This window comes from Sinocyclocheilus anshuiensis, unplaced genomic scaffold (genome assembly GCF_001515605.1).
Source record: "Sinocyclocheilus anshuiensis isolate Anshui unplaced genomic scaffold, SAMN03320099.WGS_v1.1 scaffold285, whole genome shotgun sequence".
Lineage (NCBI taxonomy): Eukaryota > Metazoa > Chordata > Actinopteri > Cypriniformes > Cyprinidae > Sinocyclocheilus > Sinocyclocheilus anshuiensis.
The window spans coordinates 94,624-102,462 of record NW_015539825.1 but is presented as its reverse complement, the minus strand read 5'-3'; the positions used below and the strand labels follow the sequence as shown (position 1 = coordinate 102,462).

The 7,839-nt window shown below is 44.0% G+C and overlaps 1 pseudogene; it reads left to right on the top strand.

Annotated features, from left to right (window-relative positions):
• Window positions 1-4,365: 4,365 nt before the first annotated feature.
• Window positions 4,366-7,839, top strand: part of LOC107684208 (olfactory receptor 56A4-like) — a 30,017-nt pseudogene continuing 26,543 nt past the window's right edge.

Sequence of the window (7,839 nt, the reverse complement as noted above, 5' to 3'; positions counted from 1 at the left end):
AGGTTACGTCAGTAAACGAAGATGTTCCCTTTCGAGAGGGTCTCTCGACGTTGCGTACAGCATAAGCTGATCACATTGGGGAAAGTGTACCTTCACGCCGTGTTACTGCGAAGGGCACTCAGCTTAAGCGGAGACATCAAATAAACGCAGCAACACTCAACAGTAATCGCAATGTATGGTACAACCACTCTACACAAGTACACAGGAGCAGCACATTTCAGACAACAAGTTCTTACCGGAGCTAGACATGCAGTTGTGGAGCTTACCGGAATTAGACAGTACAATGGCCTGGGGAACTGTGTGTAAGTTGGCTAGGCAGCAGCATCGCCGGTGCCGCCTACTACAGAAGTGGTGTTTTTTTCTTTCTTTCTGTTTTCTTTTTTTTTAAATCAAAGTGAGGTCCCGAGTGGGGGTAGTTTTCAGGCAAGGGGGGTTCATCCGCTTTGCGCCCCATAGAAATCTAATCACATAATTTCTCCCCACTGACAACCTATCAATGACAGTATGGGCAGTATGGAGGGCGTACTGCCGTCATCCGAACACTCTTGTAAATAGAAAAAATTACTGAAAACAGGCAGTTGACAGGGTCTTGGCCCTTCGAAGTGCAACAATCTTTGAAGGTTCCCCACCTATGACTGTAGAGATGTCTAGTAAACAGAGCGCTCACCTCTGAATGTCTTTTGCACTTGCAGTGACACACTGACAGCGAGTTTAACGTTGGCAAACTCTGTCGAGTAGCCAGACGGGCAGATTCCATATAGGCTGGATGCCAGACTGAGTTGCTCACTTGAGAGGGGATCTCTCCTCAAGGAAATTAGCCATTCAGGTCCCGAGAACCAGGGCTGTGTGTGCCATGGGCCTCAACGTATGTCTGTCTGCGATTGAAATGGCCGGGGACTCAGACAGCTCAACAGACAGGAGATGCTGGTCTGCCCACGTCTACAGGCTCATCGCGAGCATGAGAGGAGGGCGAGAACGGGAACCGCCTTGGCGATTATGAATGCCACGGCTGCTGTGTTGTCCATGCGAATGAGAACATGCTTGTGATGGATCTAAGTGTAGAAACACTTAAGAGACAGGTGGACTGCTCCAATCACCAGGCAGATCCAGGCAGGTCATCAGGTACTATTTCTCTGTCTGTCCAGGCACAGAATGCCGGGCAACCATCTCACAAGGCTGCTGTTGTTGTAAAAGGCTGTGCTCCTCCATTGGGCCAGCACTTCTAAGCATTTGCGAGTCAAGATGTGCATTGAGCTCGAGTGTGGGGCCCGTGCAGGAGCGATCATTTCAATCATAGTTGAAGCGGTCACATGTGAAGCAGTCGCAACCTGCCAGATAATGATACAGTGTGAACAGTCTGAGGGAGTGTTCTGAAAACACTGGGGCATTTTGAAGCCTGCACGGAAGTAAGCATTACACCGTTGAGATGGGGCAATCTGTGTCTTTTATATGGAACTTGTCGTCTCTTTAAGGCAAGGGAATATTTATTTATTTATTTATTTATTACGGGCCTAGTGGAAACCCACCGCTTTGAGAGGGAGGGCGGGCCTGCTGAAGTGCTGTATGTGTGTGCGCACGCAGTCAAGGATATAAAGTGGTGAAACGCAGGACTTTAAAAACGATCAGAAAACAGCTGTCATAGACAATATCATGGCTATTGCAACAACAAGCGGCGGACCCGGCACTGGCACTGCAGCCAGTTAATTGAACGAGGCAAGCGCAGTAAGAACGCATTGTTCAGGGGCTAGCGGGCGCTGAAACTAAAATAGAAAACTCCAGTTAACTCTGCGCTTAAGATAGAAGCGGTGACTCAGCACTCATTACTATCAGAAGCTAGCCGTGCTAGACAACATAACAACTGCATCGACAAGCGACGAATCCGGCGCTATTTAAAACAGTACAGCGGGGTAATTGTAACACAGCCAACAGTAGCGATAGCCCATATTTAAGGAGGGAAAATCACAGTTTCAAGCATAATGGTTGTAACCCACAGGATAATAGCAGCAAGACAAATCATACAGGGGCACTGCCGCTTTAATCACTGCAAAGATTTGTACTGAAACCGATGCACACTATGGGAACAATCAGGCTGCCGCAATATAGAGTGAGTGAAAGACATCATACCCTAGCAGACCTAGTGGAACCCCACCGCCCAGAAAGGGGGGCGGGGCCTCCCAGCCATCCCATCGGCTCAGTGCACAAGCAGTGACATGAATCATATAACGTAGCAGCGACTTAACTCAAGAGGCAGTAAACTGGCCTACCTTGAGTGAGCAGACTTGAACCAACAGGAACGGACAGGAATAAAACAGGAATTTTATTCTGCGAACATCCAGCCACTGAACACATATCTTCAATAGATATCCCTTGGCTTGCCCACCAGTAGTTTTTTTTTTTTTTTAAATGCGGAAAACGCTATCATGTTCTCGCAATGTGGGTTCTATTCATAAAACATGAGAGGAGAGCACTGTGACTGTTAATCGTCTTTTTTAATACCGCCACCAGAACACATGCAGACAGGAAGTAACAACTTCTCCACCTCAGCATAACACTGCCCTCTAGTGGGACGTTGATGTAACTAGCATCAATACTCCAGACTAAGTTACTTTAATAACCTATATGCAGCCGCATATACTACAAACGCATTTAAATCTTGTACTCCCCCGCCGCGCACTCACTCGGAGTAAAAGCCGAGAGAGATATCACCTAGGCTCTGAACGGAGTTGAGAGCACCTTGGATATGTAACCCTTTCTCGGTTTAAGCCATAGACTGTATGGTTTAACCACATCTTACAGTCATTATGTCTGAAAACCGTACATAACTCGCTGACAGAGAGAGCGTGCATATCATCCACTCGCTTAACAGAAACAAGCATAAGCAATAGCGCTGTCTTAAGGGAGAGCACTTTTTTCTTTTCTTTTTTTTTTGAGAGAGAGAAAGAAAAGACTTCTGATAGGCGACAGACTAGTATCTTCTGTATTCTGTCTTCCAGCTTGTCACACTGCACAGTGGAACAACCATAGCACAAAGACAACCAGTGATAGTACCTATTGCGTAGTGAAACCGAGAGAAGAGTAAAATAGTGGGTAGTCTAATTGTCGATCTGACTAGTAACGCTCTACGGCACGTTCTTCGTTCTGGGAACGGATGGCATTTCGGCCATGAGTTCTTTAGTTTCGCAGCTAGCTCAGGCTCTATGCAAGAGTCTGAAGCTGGGCTAGATTTACATGCAGTCGCACATAGCTATGCTAGCTGTAACACCAGTCGATATAGAGGTCAATGTAAGCAACATTACACATCTTATCATAGAAGGGTAACGTGCTGCTGCAGCGCCAGCATATATAGCAGTCAGTGACTTAACTAGTGGCCAGTGTAAGCAACACCAGCAATTCAGCATATATAGCGGTCATTGAAGCGACACTATACATCTGCATTAAAGACAGCGGCTCAGCTGCTGCTTATCATAAAAAGCAAAGCGCGGCTTCAGCACCATGGTTATTGTAAGCAACACTAGTATGAAAGACTAGTGTTCATATAATAAAAGTCATATAAAAGCAATGAGTGGCGGTAGTGGTTTGTTTCAATGTATAGAGTGTAAACGGCACTACACGTCCTGATGAATACAGTGGCACAGCACCAGTGCATATCATAGGAAGTCAGTGAGTGCGCCGGAGTTTACGGCAGTTAGTATAGATAAGCACTACACTCAACACAAGCAACCGCTCGGCTGGTTTTTATAGGATGATACATCATAACCTTGAAGGCTGAAGCTGCCTGCCTGGCTGCTTTGTACACGACAGCTCGCTGCTGGGTCGGCGGAGCCGTTTATGAGATTAGTAAGCGACTGGAGTAATCTGCGATCTAGCAGGCAAAATGCAGCGCTGAGGCGGTGCACTGATATATGTTATGTGAGCGGCTGAAGCACCTTGACTGGGATATGTTGTGCTTTGCACAATCCAGAACGCCGCTGAGGCGGGGTGCTGTTTGTATCATAAGCAGAGCATAGGGGGCCAGCGGAACCTGTATCATCATATGAGCCCTTTGCTGAAAACCTCACGTTCAGCTTATAGCTCCACTACCATGAGGGGAGCATGAAAGCCAAGTTTGTTTTTTTATTTAGGTAAGCGCCACCTATGACGAGCGCCATCCGAGGGCGGGAAGTCCTCACACTCATGGATGGATCAGCAGGGCGGGAAGTACGTGGGCTCTGAGCCAGCGTGAACTCGCCACTTAATACTTCGTGCTCCAAATCAGGATTTCGGTGCTTCTTCCTCAGCTGCTTGAAGAGAGCGGTAGAAAAGGCCGGCTGAACGAAGGCTAACCGATCCCGAAGAATTCTGATGCTCATTTTTTTTAGCATCACGATGCGGGAAATTAAGGCCCTCAGTGGCGGCTTCTGTGTGGGCGCGGCCAGGCAGAAGACGCAAAGTTTGAGTCTGTCGGGGATTCCGATGGGTCCCATGCAGATCGGGTAACATAAATGATATCTTCAATCCATTCTCTACCGGAACGCATAAGGGATTAGCAAAGCGAATTCCACAATCCTCTTTGAATCAGCGGCGAAGACCTAAGCATTATAATTAAGGAGAAAGGTTCTGATGAAATTAGCTTAATATAGGGCGCTTTCCCACCCCCCTTTTCACGCGCTCGAGCACCATTGGCCATTGCGATGCAATGGCGTTAAGTGAATAAGGCTTCAGTATTTGAGGAGAAAGGTGTTTCCCTAATGTGATCAGTTTACGCTGTACGCAATGTCAAGAGACCCTCTCGAAAGGGAACACACCCATGACTCATTAATAGGTACAACCTATTTGGACCATGCACCCGGTGCGCTGACCGTTTTTCCCGTCGTTAAACTAGCAAAAGTGGTTTCGTACATGCCCTCACTGTCAGAAAATGATCGTTGGCTATCTTTGGTCACAAGACTGTGACAACGGACATCTTTGAACCTCTCTAATTGTACGACATAGGACCACCGTTTAGGAGCCATGATCACAGAAATCACTACGATTGTTTCACAATGCCAATCTTTTGTCTAGGACAGCCGAAAATCGTGCAGTGTGTAGAAGGCTTTAAACCATGCGCTTAGATCGTTAAAATATGGCCCTGACTCTCTAACCATTAGGCCACAACTGCCTAACTAAGCTCTAAGCTGGATAAATCAGATGGATTGAGATGGTTTCCTGTGATCACCATATCAGAGTGGATTGGAGTAGTCACACCAAGATCACTTATAGTGAGAAAAATATGTGTATCTGAAAAAAAAATATGATGCAGCTGTCCGGGTGGCTAGTCTCAGACGATCTTGGAGGTGAGTCTCAAAAAAAGGGTGCAAAAACAAAAGTGTGGCGTTTATAATTTTGTTCTGTGTATATATATATATATATATATATATATCTATATATATATATATATATAAATAAATCAAGTTTACATATGTAACTGCACAAGTGTGAATGACGTAAACGTACAATTTCCTATCTGACCTAACCTCTCAAAGTATAAAACATAAATAGGCTTAATATAGAGAATTGATGTAACAAAGAACCCAGTTTTGAACACAGAATTTTTTGTTTGCTCAATAATGACATTTTTACATGAAAAATCTTCTATAGTGCACCTTTAAATAATTTATACTTGTAGACTTGTATGTGTCATTGTACTAAAGCCAAAATAAATATTAAAACATTATCTTAAAAATTAGGGCTGTCAATAGATTTTTAAAAACGTTTTAATCAAATTAATCACACCCTTTTCTGTGATTAATCACAATTAATCGCACACTTCATGAAATTAAGCTCAGACCATTTATCTAGTTTCAAATGTTTAATTTGTCATCATTTTCTATATCCAGCAAAGTAAACCAAAAGATAGAAGGGTGAATCTCAAAAATCTATATTTTCTGAAAGCTTTTTTCAAGATAAATTTAGATGTCTTTCCAAAAAATGACACTTAGAAACTCCAAAAGGACACCAAAGAACCAAATGATATAAGGAGCCCATATAAGCACATATGAAATAAATAAAAAAATCTGAATTGTATAGTATGTGTACAGTGCAACAGCAAATAGCTTTTTTACATTTTAGAGAAATCAAGTTGTGATACCAAACAGGACCAAAAAAAAAAACCTAAACCAACTGCCTGCTGACGGCATATATCTACTACAGTACACGGATCCATTCAGAATGACTAAATACAGCAACATACACATGACAAATCAAAATATTATCGTGAATGTGTATGGAAACAATGTGAATGTACGGAAATGTCTGTGCCTGTGCATAAATACAATGTGCGATCAGTGCGTCAAGAGCACTCATACACGCATTATTATAACGGACTCACACATGCTTACTGTACAACTCCTGTACGCCACCGCAGTCATCTTTGCCTTGATTGCAGTCTTCATCCACAAAAACTTTACAAGCGAGACACTGGTTATCCAGTCGAGAAAACGTAGTTTGCGTCTCATCTGGCCATACAGCAGTGGGATGTGTTGACAATCCGTTCAGTCTGTACTTCACACTGCGCGAAGTGTGAGGGCTCGCGACAGTCACAGAATATGACAGAGCTTGTGTTTAAAAGCGAAACACACTGGAATTAATAATTCACTCGAAACGCAATGCGAGTCTCTGTTCTCTCTGCAATCTCTGATGTAATCAGCCTGGTTTCCTTTATATTAGCGTTGTTTTGGATGGATTGTTTCAATGCATTCGCTTACTAGATTATTGGACTGAAAACTTTCCCAGAGTTTAGCGGCTTAAAATGATCTGATCGCAAGCAGAGAAGCAAAATTGGGTTAAAGGGTTAGAATAGAAATTGTGCTTCAGTAATTTTGCTTTAATTGTGTTAAATTATTTTTATTCGTTAAGGATTGTAACATTTATTGCATCCCAGGTAGTCAAAATGGTTTGGCCCGATAATGGCCCAGATCCGGCAGGCCGAAAGAAATAACTTGGCCTGGCTGCAGTTGCCAGACTCGGCATGGACATGGGATCAATGACGCCCCAGAATCGGCCCAAATACACTGGTCTGAGTCCGGCTGCCAAAACTGCCGGCATTGGGCCACAATCACGCCGACAAGAATTGAAACACTTAGCCGGTACTGGCCCGAGTCTGGGTATTAAAACTGAGTCAACACCACCGGCATCGGGCCACAATCACACCGACGAGAAATGAAACACTTAGCCAGTGCTGGCCCGAGTCTGGGTACTGAAACTGAGCCAACACCACCGGCATTGGGCCACAATCACGCCAACCAAAATGGTACTCTTAGCCAGTACTGGCCTGAGTCTGGGTACTAAAACTGAGTCAACACCACTGGCATTGGGCCACAATCACGCCGACAAGAATTGAAACACTTAGCCGGTGTTTCACAGAATTACACAGAATTACATTGTGGCATTGGGCCACAATTACGCCAACCAAAATGGTACTCTTAGCCAGTACTGGCCTGAGTCTGGGTACTGAAACTGAGCCAACACCACCGGCACTGGGCCACAATCCCGCAAACCAAAATAGTACTCTTAGCCAGTACTGGCCCGAGTCTGGGTACTGAAACTGATCCGACACTGGGTCACAATCATGACGACACCTAGCCAGTACTAGTCTTGTAAAAAAAACAAAAAAAAAAAACATATATATATATATATACTTACACTTACTCATACAGAATTAGAACTTCTAAAATATGTGTATTACAGACTCCTTCCAGTTTTGATATAAAACCAGAGCTTTGAATAATTTGTTTTTCCACAAAATGACATTGTTACCTTAAAATCCTTAAGATGGCATCTACTTCCAACTAAAATAAAATACATATTTTACAGTGTCCTTGT